Source organism: Parasteatoda tepidariorum, chromosome 7 (assembly GCF_982258835.1).
Source record: "Parasteatoda tepidariorum strain Cologne lab strain chromosome 7, Ptep-v5.0, whole genome shotgun sequence".
Taxonomy (NCBI): Eukaryota; Metazoa; Arthropoda; class Arachnida; order Araneae; family Theridiidae; genus Parasteatoda; species Parasteatoda tepidariorum.
The window spans coordinates 36,426,382-36,439,856 of NC_141761.1; the positions used below are offsets into that span (position 1 = coordinate 36,426,382).

Sequence of the window (13,475 nt, forward strand, 5' to 3'; positions counted from 1 at the left end):
GTTAACTAACGCTTTTCGTTTCCCGAAACTCTTGTTTTTTTCTCAGGTCAAGAGCTAGCCCTTGTACAATACTTATCAATATTTTAGTCAAATAACCTCTAAACGTACTATTGAACGCATTTTCAAAATTTTAATTAAATATAGTAGCATTAAATTCTAACTTGAGATTCATTTAAACTGAAATAGTTGCAGTGTTATAGTAGTAGAACCTTGGATACATATGTACTATAAAATAGTATCTTTCTCTTGATATACATCTTCAAGAAAGAATAAATAAATGAGATAAATTTTCTTTTGAATATATTTATTTTTAGCGGTAAGAGTACAGCATATGTAAAAAGTATAAAAAAGGAAGAAAAAAAATTTATTCAAGTTGGATCTGAGAATTTGAAGCACGTATATTTGTTTTTGTTCTTACACAATAGACAGAGTATGGTAGCTAGCTTGACTCTATGAAGGTGCTTGCAGATGCAATCATATAAGGTCTATGACCACTACCAGTGGCATCATCCTGAGAAAAAGAGCAGCTAAGTCTTTCTTTATAACTATTGCATAGCTGCCAACCTTAGGAATCAAAAATGAGGAACACTATATGCGACAAAATTATACGCACTAATTACGAGAGTAAGATAAAAATTTAATTATTAAATCATAACATTAATAGACATATATTTAAATATGTAAATTAGTAAAACAAAACTATAAACACTATCTTTTGTGGGAAACTTATAATATTAATGTTTTATAATTAGGAATACCGGTATAATATATTAAAAACAAACATTACCTATTAATATATAATTATTTATCTCCAAATTATAAAACACTGGTAAATAATAATCTACATCATAAACAAATATTTCTGATGCAAGTGTTTAAATACTACAAAAAAAAATTTCCAAAAATAATAATTTAGTGAAATAATCAGCAACAGACAGCTATTGGAATAATATTTTCCAATAAAAAGCTACTAAAAATTACTTTAGCACAATAATCACAGGATGCATGCTTGTGGCGATCAGAAAAAAGGATTGGTTTAAAATCAAAAATTTTATGAAAATTCAGAATTTTTATAAAAATATCAGATTGGATTTAAAAATTAGGAACAAATCCGAAAAATTCTGAACAGTTGGCAGCTATGCTATTGTCTGCTTAGTCAGCTGTAAAATAAAAGCATTTTTCTAGATAAAAAAATAGAAATCATGTTACTTTAAAATTCTACAGTGGATCAGAATCCAATCAAAGACTTCAGTTATATTAATAACTGACAACCGTGCCGGAAAATAAAGAGCTTAATTATTTTTATGAATTTAAAAAATATACAATTATATTTAATACATATAGCAAAATCAATGACTGAAATGTTATCTTGTTACGGTACAGAGATATTCTTCAAACTAAATGAGACTGCATAAACCATTGTAGAAAATCAAGTCCTGGTAAATATATCTCACAGAAAAGCTTTAAGCAGACAATGCTGTGAGACCATTCCCCGGGACAAACATGAATCATCAGCAGAATCCAGGCAAAAGCTAGAAGAGAACAAGTTGCTTCAAATTAATATTGTAATCAAGATACCTTGTTAAGATTTCAACCAATGGTTAAGTATATAGATAAAAGCACAACTCTTCAAATTGTGAATCTAATAAAGGATTGCATACATTAGTTTGAATCAATTTGAATTACAGAGTGAAAGAACATTTTAGCACAGAAGTATAAGTTTTAAGTTATAAGCACAGATTAACAGAAATTTTTTTTAATATTATTAAATCTGGCATATCCATCTTTTTCCATGCATATGCAGGGTATCTGCTACATTTTAGATTTTCAAATTCATGACTTTTCATGACTAATTCCAAGAATTTTTCATGACTTAACGAAGTTACTATTTTCTCCGACAAAAACGCAACAATGCATTTAAAAAAAAACATTATAATAACATAATAAAAGGCATAACCAAAACTATACTCTGCATCTTCATATTTATAGATTTTAAATTTAAAAAACAGAGTAAAGAAAGAATTGAAACAATAAAATAGCTAGAAAAAATGCAAAAGCAAATAATTTTTTTTCTGTAGAATTATATTCTAAAGATACTTTTCTTGTTCATCTGAAAGGAAAGAAATACTCCTAATTTTTCTGTTCTCATTTAGGAATTAAAAAAAATTTGCAATGACTGGTTTGCTTCAACTAGAATTTTAAATTGATAAAATTAAATAAAATAAATAATAAGAATTTTTAAATGACAGAAGAGTTTAAAAGATAATTCGATCTAGAAATTATGTTTTTTCTTTCATTCTTTGAAAGAACACCATAATTTTTAAAGAACATGATAAAATCATTTTATATTCTAATAAAATATGCCTGAGTGATGATTTTGTTAGGAATTCAGATGTTTGGAACAGGATGAAATTGGGGGGGGGGGGGGGATTCCATTTTAAAAATTAGATTTTTCGGAGACCAGTGGTGCAAGTGGCAAAACATGGTTTTGGAGCATCTTTCGAGCAACACAAAAGCAATTTTGGAGCAGCGAAACAAAGATTTGGAGCATATTTAATAAAAATAATTAAAACAAGAGTTTTCAATTTTGTTCATTAATGGCATATCTTATTTTTTTCACTTTTTTAAAGGTCCCTGCATAAACAAATTAAGTTTCTTCTTCCAATTCTGTTAAATATTCTGCTATCCTCGACTTAGCCTCAGATAAGAGGATCTGTCCGCTTTCTATAATCAACATGTCTTTAACCCATCTTTAATATTTTTTTCAACTGTGGCTAAGAGATCTTGAGAAGCCTTCAATTTTTTTAGCAAATCAATTTCAGCAGCTTTGAATCTGCTTTCCTCAGTTTCAGTGTTTTCACATTCTTTTTTCACAACCTCTAATCAAGCAGAATAATTTTTAAATGCTGCACGAGTTCCTTTAATCATATCTTTGTCAACTTTAAAGTTATTTAAATCCCCAGTGACACAACTTGTCTCAAATCATTAACACTATGCAAATTTAAACTTGCCCTATTGTCAAGTAGCTTTTTATTCACACATATGAACAAACCTAAAACCTCTCTAGTACTAAAACCTCTTTCAACATCGGCATTCCCATGTGGTATGCACAAAAGAGCTTTAAAAAGCTTTGTTATAAGAGAATATTTGATATTTCCCAAATTATATTTCTTCACAAAATAGTTTTTCCAAAACACATCAATTGGTGCATATTCATTTGAGTCACAAGAATAACCTTCTGGTTCTACACGTAACAAAGATGCCTCTTCAGGTTTTATAATGAATGGGGTTACTGTTGCCAGATATCTTATTACCTTAATAGAATTCCATTCTCATCACAGGATGCAACAATTTAAGATGGTATAGTAACCTATTTTCAAGAGGCAATGCTTTTAATAACTTTTTTGCACGTGCCATAGACCTGGCACCTAAATACATAGAATTTCTTACTGAAGAAGATAATGATGTCATCGTATTTGTGGTATCTAGTCCAACATCTATTAAATTTGAATTTTGCCAAATTTCTGCGTTTTCTACATCCAAAGATTTTAAGTCCTTTCCTGTCAAACTAAGAAAAGCAGAACTCTTTTAAAAAATGCCCTAACAACTTAAACTAGAGACACCATTTTATAATACAGCAAGTGAATCAATGGTGTCTCAGTTTGGAAAAAACCTAAACATTTATTTAATATAGGTGAAATATTACTTAAAAAGGAGCTTTTGGCAAAAGCAATTTAAATAAATCCAATATTGAGCGGCTCATACTATTTTTTAAATTAATAATTACTTTATTTAATTCTGTAAAAGGTAATTTAAAACTCTAATTAATTTAACTATTATTTAACGTTATTGAGTATATTTTTCTTAAAATTTAAAAAAATGTTATTTGTAATAGTATATTCAATAAAACATTAACAAGATTAATATTGATCATACGGAATTTATAAAAATATGTAAAGAATTAAGCAAACTTTAATAAATTTATATTACAAATGTAAATTAGTGAATGACCCCTAATTTTTTTAAAATTAAAATTGGTTACCCAGTACAGTATTTCCTTAATGAAATGATTAAAAAAATAATTTTTAAATGCAAATTCAATGAGTATTGAAGCTATAATAAAATGCAATAAGTATAAAAAAAAATATTAGTAAAAAAATAATAAATGTTTAAAAACAATATGTAATTAGTGGATAGTCCCTCAGAAAAAATTTACGCTTAAGAAACTCAATTTTAATCTTTATTAAATTAAATGAATAAAAGGGAGATGGAAATTTTGAGGTTATGAAGCTTTTTGATTCTTGACTGCTCTGAGGATCAACATGAAAATATGTACTTAGTGAATGGTCCCCAAGTTAATTCCAAGATCATGAGTACTATTCTATAAATAGAATAGAGCAAGAAGGCCATAAGCTTGCCATTGACGAAGACGATGGCACTTCAATAACAATGAAATTAAACAAGAGAAATAAAATTTTCGTTTGCTATTAAACTTTGGCAATGTTTAGTCGGTCCCCGAAAATTCCTGGGAAGTTTCGGTTCCATTTCAGAGAGTGGAAAATGAAACCTGAAATTGAGAATATCTTGTAAAATGAAGCAGAGTTGTACTGTTTGTCTACGATAGGTACTCTGCCCGCCATTCGTCTGGAGGGGTGGCGGGGACTATGGTAACGAGGTATGATTATTTCAAGTAGGGGTGCGGGGTCCCTCTTTAAGACTGGTTTCGGTGGGAGAAAAGGAGACTTCTTTCTTCGATCTATTGTATTAGCCCTAGAGTTAAGAGAAATGAGCATTCGCGCCTGAAACATCGTTTAGAGCGTGTGATTCCTTTTTTTTAATCTTTTCTCATTTTCAAAAGCTTCTGTTTTAGAAAAAAAATTTAAAAAATTTATATGTATGTATGGAATATGTATGGAAATTGTATAAAATTGTTTAAAGCAGCTCAATGTTTTATTAATAAATAACTCATCTATAAATTTATCATACATAGTAAATTGGTTATTAAGAAAAAAATAAATTTGCTAATAAAAACTGTTTTTAATAAATAGTGAAAAAAAAACTGTACAGGTTACAATAAAATATGAATAAGAAAACGTAATTTAAGCAAAAAAAACTTCAGATAATTTCAGATGGTTTGATGGGTGCTGATAAAAATCATCGTTGATAGTTTTAGATTTCATCCTAGTTGCGGTCACTTGCTTTCAGTTTCAAAAAAATTAAATAAATAAATAAATAAAATATTTAAAAATTAATAATCAAAAACAAAGATATTTAATATTTCTCCGGCACAGATAACGTGAACTATTTTTATTTTTAGCAAAAGTTTTATCTCCTTTTAAAATCAGAGTTTAAGCTCTTCACTTTTTCCAGAAAATTCAAGTAATAAAAGAAATTAACTGCTTTAAAAAATGTGCAAGTTTAGAAATTAAACCATCTAACAATCAATGAACATTCATAATAAATATCGTAAAATTAAAAAGTAATATTAAAAAAACCTGTACTACCCTTAATGTCAGAATTTGTTGACTTTTTTTCCCTTTGTATTTAAAAAATAACAACTGATTGAATCGAGAGAATTATTTTAAGTAAGAAAGAAATATTCATGCGAATCTTAAAAAAGTTCTTGAATCAGATTAAATAAGTCTCCTACTGGTGGCTGAGTCAGCCAATCTGGTATACTCCCCATACAAGCTATCATCGAAGGCGAAAGAAAAGGAGACCTCTTCATCGAAGTCACCCTCCCTAAAATGCTCTCTTCTTGTTTCCATAGCACCAGACTGCCGCAGACTTTGTGGCGGACAGAGTACCTATCGTAGACAAACAGTACATGAGAGTGCAAGAATCCTTCCCACTGAATCCAGAGCAACCCATCACATAGCAGTAGCTTGGTTGCCGCAAAATTGTGACTTGGCGATACCCAGGGGAAAATATCCCTTTTGGCTCAGATCGGGGCAATTTAAGCCTACTACTTCAATTTGGAGCATATAGGCCCAGGTTTCCACAATTGGAGCAGTACTTGCAACACTGGAATACCAAAATCCATGACTTTCCATGATTTTTTTCAAAAAAAAAACAGCAAAAATCATGACTTTTCATGACAAATTTTGTTCAATACTGAAATTCATGACTTTCCATGATTTTTCATGACTTTCCAGGTGCGCGGATACCCTGCATATGGCATACTTGCGACACTTTCAGAGTGGTCTCACAACTCTTTTGGGTGGAAGCATCACTCAAACTCATACTCGGGGATTTGACACATCTGTCACTTTAAAATCAAGACATAAAAAAAGAGTGTAAATTATTGCAACATTAGCTTTGTTGCTCGATTTTTTCTTTTTGCAGATCCCCAATTTAGTCAGGTTACTTACATCTGAAAGAGAGGGAAAGTGTCTGATTAATATTATTTAATATTTCTATTGCAGCATCAATCAGGGTTTACATATAAAGACTAATGGCTTTAAGAACAAGACAATCACAGGATATTACATCACAGCATTTAATAGTTAGTCACAGCACAGATTTTATTATATTTTCTTTACACAACATAAATGACCCCACAGCCAATTGTTCAGTTGGTGTGTGCACTGTTGAGTCACCGTTTACCCTAGAGACAGCCACGTAGGCTTCTTAAATGCACGAGTCCATGATGGATCATGGAATGTGCATGTTGTGTTATCCCCACGCTGACTTTTAATGATGAGCCAGTACATGTTGATGTGTTTGTCCATTGTTCAGGTTTGATTGCACTGTTCCCAGTTTTTTAGTATCTAATCATCTAAATTCTGTCGACATCACCAGTTCCTTAATGAATATTATTTTCTAAACCTTTTACAAGAATAAAAAATAAAATCATAAATTAATTTTCTAAACTTATTATTATCTAGATCAAACATTAAATTAGTTTTTATTTAGAATGCAATAAATGCCACTGATAAAAACAAAAGTAATAAATATTTTTGAAATAATCAAAGTAAAAGAATATATATTATTAATAAAAGAGGAATATACTAACTGGTAGAGCACTGTCTTTTCCTTAACCACGGTGTGATTAAAGACAAATACTGATAAACATTAAAAGATCATTTAAATCATTCTGACTTTAATTATTTTATTAATACTGTAATAATTTATAAACAGTGCTGTACTAACAGTAAACAATCCGTACTATAACAATACAGTTGGGGAGAAAAAACTCACAACGATTAAGGTATAATGCCACTGTTAAAAATATACAATTCTCCGAATAATCAAAACATTATAGTAATAAAAGAGAAAGATACTAACTGAGACACTCATATTAGCTTCTGTTGAGTCTAGATCTCATTTAAGCTAACAAAGAATAGAATTAGATCAATCTCCGTGCAATCTAAAATTTTTTATAATCTCTTTTAGTGTTGAACATATACCCATTGCTATTTAGAAATAGCAATTGGCATTATTCATTAGCGTTATTAGCATTATTAATTTAGTATATTTTACCAAAGGCATTTAAAGTGGCAGAGTATTTATAATCCAGGTACAATGCTCTAAACAATCTTCCCTCTGTCCTTTAAGGGTAGAACCAGAATCATTGAGAGAGAACTAGTCATAAAATATTCTATTGCATCTAAAAAATTTTCTGCATTGTGTAAAGTAGCACAGATAAGAATATTAGAAAAAAACACTCTCTACTGAATATTTTTCTTTACAGCATCATAGTAGTAAATCTGTTCAAGTACTGTCAGGGATCTGTCCAGACATTCTGTAAAAGGTCTGTATTTGTAAAATTGGGAAAAAATTACTTGTAATTTGTGAATATAAAATAAACGTTAAGTCACATTCTTTCAACCAGGGTCCTGCTTTTGTGAATTTGTGCAAATAGGGTCTGTTATTGCAAAAAAACTTTTTCAAGGAATTTTTAAATTGTAACGACATACAAGATTATGCTTAACACTAAATAATTATAATTAAAAAAATTACATTTTTAAAAAATGAACAGCAATTGCAGCTACTAAAGTAGCGATGCAACATATAAATATTTGGTCTTTAGCCTATACTGCTGAACGCAGAATATTCATTTCGGACGAATAAAGGAAGAAGTGTCTGCCGAAGACAAAATTTAGTTCGTTTACATCTGTCTTTCTCCCCCTTCCTTCTTGGAAAGGGTTTATTCGATTAACAAAACAATAATGAAGATAAACCTAGTCGTGAATGGTATGAACAGAATAGTCCTGGGGCTGCCCTGGAGCTAAAAGGTGATAGGAAACTACAGACAGCTATCACAAGACTAATCACTGGTCATACCCGCGGACTAACATTTGTTCAGGGTCAAAATGTTTTTAAATTGTAAAGACTTACAAGATTATGCCCAACACTGTAAAATTATAATTAAAAAAATTAAAATTGAACACAGAATATTCATTTCGGACGAATAAAGGAAGAAGTGTCTGCCGAAGACAAAATTTATCTAGATTACATCTGTCGTTCTCCCCCCTCCCCGGAAGGGTTTATTCGATTAACAAAGCAATAATGAAGATAAACGAATTTGTGAAGGGTCTGAGTAAAGGATAAATTATTTTGTGAAATGTCCGTTTTTATGAAAAGATATTTTGTGAATAGTTCGTTAACGGACCCAAATCTCTTCTAAACAGATATCTGACTGTTGTGACTACTCTTTCTTATTTGTATGGGATGAGTTCTGGTTATCTGGTTAAATGTCAAGACAAGATTACAATATTTTTATATTATTAGTATATAAAGTTATGTATAAATACACTTCTTTTTTTAGCAACTTTGCTATGCATTCTTCAAAGATGTTTGCCAGTTGAATATGGCCCTGGCAGTTTAAATGTATGTGGTCTTAACCAATACATCCATCCACAGATAAAGCTGATTCACAGAACATTAGCCCAAGTAAAATTCACAAAGTTTTAATTACTTCATTGAATCGCTTTATAGTGACGTTTTCAAGATTAACAAAATGTTGATGCATACGCTGATCTTTCAGCAAGAGAAATTTCTAAACTCTTCGTTCGAGAAAAACAACTCAGAAATATTTCTGTATTGTGATCTGCCGTGCCAACTACAATCGCCAAGGTGCTAAACAGATTTTAAACTTGCAAATTTAATAACAAAAAAAAAAAAAAAAAAAAAAACACATGTAGATAGTTGTCCGGGGGTGGTTACGAGTTATACCTTCTGAGTTCCCTTCTCTTTTTATTAGTTCTTGGCGGCTGGCTACCCAGAATTATTCTCCCACAGATAACCAAACAAAATCTCCCCAATAACCCCACAAATTTTATTAACCACACAAGCCAGTTTTTTAAAGTTGGGCATTGTACCCAATTGTACATCATTAGTTCCTTTATTTTTAAGAAAAGCAAAATAAATTATTATTTTATAGCACAACCATAAGTAATATTAATAAAAAAATAAATAAGTATCTGAATTAGAATAGTTACACAAGATACTAACAATGCCAACAAATGGTTTAGATACATAATCATTAAATATGTAAATAAATTACATTTCAACTTACCAACATGAATTAAGACAAAAACACAATCGTCCCTTCACAACTGCACACTTAATTTGTCCACACCGATTCCAGGGTGTGCAAACATCGATATCCCATTTTCATTCATCATTTAAGTAATTAGCCAAATACTTCTCCAGGGAATCACCTAGTAAAAAAGTATTTTATGAAGAGAAAGAAGAAATATAAAAAGTTTGCTTTACATTGTCCACGTAAACTGTCAAAAATCTTAGGGTAATGAAAAAAATACAATTATAGATATAGTTTGAGAAGTTAAATAATTGAAAAAATTCAATTTCATATTAATATCCAATAAAGATAACTTAAATTTAAGATAACTTGCTAATCTGAATTATCTTCTAATTTATTATAGTATTTGTATTATGTATTTTAAATAAAACAAATTATTGAGTACAAATTGTTTTGCACATAAATGTGATACACCTATAGAATTAAAATTTTTTTTTGAAAGTATGCATGCTCATAATTTATTCAATAGTTAAGACAACCTAAAAGAATAATAATGAATGCAGTAACTGTGAATGAAAATGATAAATATTATCTAAATTTGTTCCATTTCTCTCAGAATTTTTTTTTCTAGATTAGTTTACAATAAAATTGAAACAAATTATTTTAAACATGATCAAAACCCTCTTCACTATTTTTAAGAAAATTCAATATTAATCTTTCTACATAAAATAAATTTTAATTAGCAATATATTTCATAGAAAAAAAGATACCTCTGTATTATGTCACTAAAATAAACATAAATCAAGTAATTTAACTAAATGAAATTTCATTACTAAACTGCTTCACACATTTTCGGCAGATCAAACAAAGGATTTCTAAGGAAGCAGAGAAAAACTTTGATAAATGAATATTTATTACGATTTTCTTAAAATACATACATTTTACAAACTATTTACTTTAAAATCTAACGCGTGGTATTCACAGATATTTAATAAAATTCATTAATCTTTTTAAAAATTTCATGTAATTTCTTTATATACTGCTATGAAACGTACACTAATATTATAAATTTTTAATTAATAAGAATTACCTGTAATTAAAACTTTCATGATGATAAAATATGAAATCCCGCGCAGACAAATACAGAAAATGGCTTCCTCTAACAATAGCTTTTGTTTAAACAACGCCAATTGCTTTGGCGAAAAAGTTTGGTCACACAATCAATATAGGGTTATAAGAAGATTGATGGATAAAAGCTAGCGTCAAGCTCACTCCGCCCAGTTACCAATTCCTAAATTGACCAAATATCAAAATTTTTTTTAATTTTCCTCCTTCCGTAGTCGGTTGATCCGAATATTCCCGGGGAGATTTTGAAAAGCAACACGCAATCGACAGACCGGTTTTATGCAGTAAAAGCGGCGCTTGCATCTCTAGCAACATTATTTTCGGACACCCCGACGTATCTTAGCATTGCACGCATTCAGTGTTGATTATTAAAAAAACAGGTTAATTTGAATCCTAAATTTTTTTTTATTTCAAAAAACTAATATATTACTTCGTATATTGCTTAAAGATGTCTATATTTCTTTTGCAATATATTGATTGTTTACTAAACGTTTCAAAATCAGAGATCATTTAGATTACAAACAAATATAAACTTAAGTTTCGGTTTCGCTTAATTTTGGTTTTCAGAATTTGGGTTAATTATAACCGAAGGAAAGATGTTTACCTATTCAATTATAGTTACTAGTAAGCATCCGTTTTTATTATACCTTAAATATAATTGCTTACATATAATTAAAAACTAAAATCCTTTGATTTTTTTTTAGTTAACTATAGTAGTTTGAAAATCGTTTTAATTAAAAATGCTATAAGTGAAGCATGTTTTTTTAAAAAATAAGCAGCGCAACTATAAATTCGTTCGATTTTTTATGAAAATTAAAAATATAAGTCTTCTTCATCAATACAAATTATTTGTAGCATTTGTTATAAAGTTGACCATATAGAGAGTCTATCAATTACCACTTTATAAATGTCACTGTATCCTTTTGGAGTTTAAATCAAGATGAATTAATTTGCAAGGTATCTAACATTATACTAGAAAAAATACTGTCCTAAAAAAATTACAATATTTTTACCGCTTTATAGGGATTATGCATCAACTTCCCAATAAAAATCAAACAGGATGGGATGGGGTAAAAATAAAGTAGCGTTAGAGCTTTTGTTAAATGAGTGGGGTTACGGTTTCATTTTTCTGTGCAAGCTTCAAGAAGATAAATATATGACAAATGTTCCTATAGGATGCCTTTGGCGTAGGTTCGATTCCTACTAAAGACAAAATAAAAATTCATCATTGAAAATAATTTTTAAACCCAATGAATGTTGAAATTCTATACCTATAAAATTAATAATCAGTTTATTATCCATATTTAATAGTATAAAATAATAAAATTTTTTTTTTTAAAGTTACTTTATTTAATTTTGAAAAAAAAAATATTTATTTTATTTTATACTCATTCAAATATTATTTAGATTAAAAAAATTTATATCACTAAACAATTTAATATTTTTTAATAATACATATTAACTATACAATATTCCTTAATTTATATGAATTAAATGTAAGAAATCAGTTACTTGCTTTCTTAAATCACTTATTAATTGAAATGAATATGCTTAATAAATTAGTTCTTCCTATTCATAAATTTTGTAAACAAAATTCTTTTTTTTATTCAGTTGAGCACATTATATCCTGAGTTTTTGAAAGTGTCGTTTTTTTTAAATTTGAATAATCAGTTATCATTGCATTTAATGATTTTCTTTTTTCCTTACAATTAGGTATGAAATATATTGCCTTATTTAATCATTAATTTTGTCTTGCATTAGCTAATTTGATGATTTTTACATATCTTTAGTTTTTTTATAATTTAGTTTAACTTCAATAATTTAAAAAAATTTTTTTTTTGTCTTTTATCATTGTACTTTACACCGAAGAGCCATTACATTATGACCACCCTCCATCTATAACAATGTGCTAGCCCAGGCACAATGCTTTCATGGGGGCACATTAGGACTCATAATCCTCATAGAACAATCCCTGATGTCTGTAAACTACTTGAACATAGTTGCAGACCAGGTTCACCCATTCATGGCAATAGTTTTTCCTGCGGGGGATGATGTTTACCAACAGGATATATGCACCATGTCATAAGGGTCGAATCGTCGAGGAATATTTCAGTGACTTTCAAGTCATGTCTTGGCCCCCAAATTCACCCGACCTCAATCCAATAGAGCATTTGTGGCCCTACTTGGAAAACCAAATTCGTGCTGCCACACTACCTCTCGCAATGTGAGGGAATTGCAGGACCAGTTGGTAAGCGCTTGGTACCAGATACCTCAGACTACTTATCAGCACCTTGTTGAATCAATGCCACGTCGGGTGTTAGCAGTTTTGAGGGCTAAAGGTAGTCCTACATGTTATTAACAGGGTGGTCATAATGTATGGGTTCCTCGGTGTATATTTTTCTATCTATTTACTCATCTTATGATTCCTTTTTTTTAAATAAAAAATCTTAATATGTTCTATTTTAGTTTTTTTTTAACATTGATTTAATTTCAATTAAATACAGATTATGTTTGTTAATGTTTACATTTTTTCTGTTAAAAAATTAAGAACGATATTTCTTTTGGTTCTTATCTAGCTTTTTATTTTTTACAAGCATTTGTTTTTATAAACATTTTTATCATGAAGCGGCAATTTTTTGAAAATAAGGTAATTGAAAATCTGAGATGTTTAGCTTTAAATTCTCTGATAGTGTCCGATTTTGTAATTTAAACTAACTTAAATTAGCTGGTTTCATTCACTTAAATGATTATAAAAATTTCACAATAGAACTTAATTCTATTATTAGATTAAATGTTATTCAAAGTGTACTGTTTTTTATTTTACAACTTGTACTCTTAGAAAAAGTACTTCTGATAAGTACTT

General features: G+C 29.2%; 1 long non-coding RNA gene across 4 annotated transcripts; it reads right to left on the bottom strand.

Moving 5' to 3' along the window:
• Positions 1-317: 317 nt before the first annotated feature.
• Positions 318-11,174, bottom strand: LOC147807008 (uncharacterized). 4 transcript variants are annotated; one of them, XR_015435446.1, is made up of 3 exons: positions 10,578-11,174; positions 9,521-9,665; positions 318-1,532 (listed from the first exon to the last, which is right to left on the bottom strand). It is a non-coding gene; the product is annotated as an uncharacterized LOC147807008 (long non-coding RNA). The 4 variants fall into 4 exon arrangements; XR_015435443.1 differs by lacking the exon at positions 318-1,532 and adding an exon at positions 4,874-5,807 and having other exon boundaries at positions 10,578-10,883; XR_015435445.1 differs by lacking the exon at positions 318-1,532 and adding an exon at positions 6,178-6,373 and having other exon boundaries at positions 10,578-10,883.
• Positions 11,175-13,475: the final 2,301 nt, after the last annotated feature.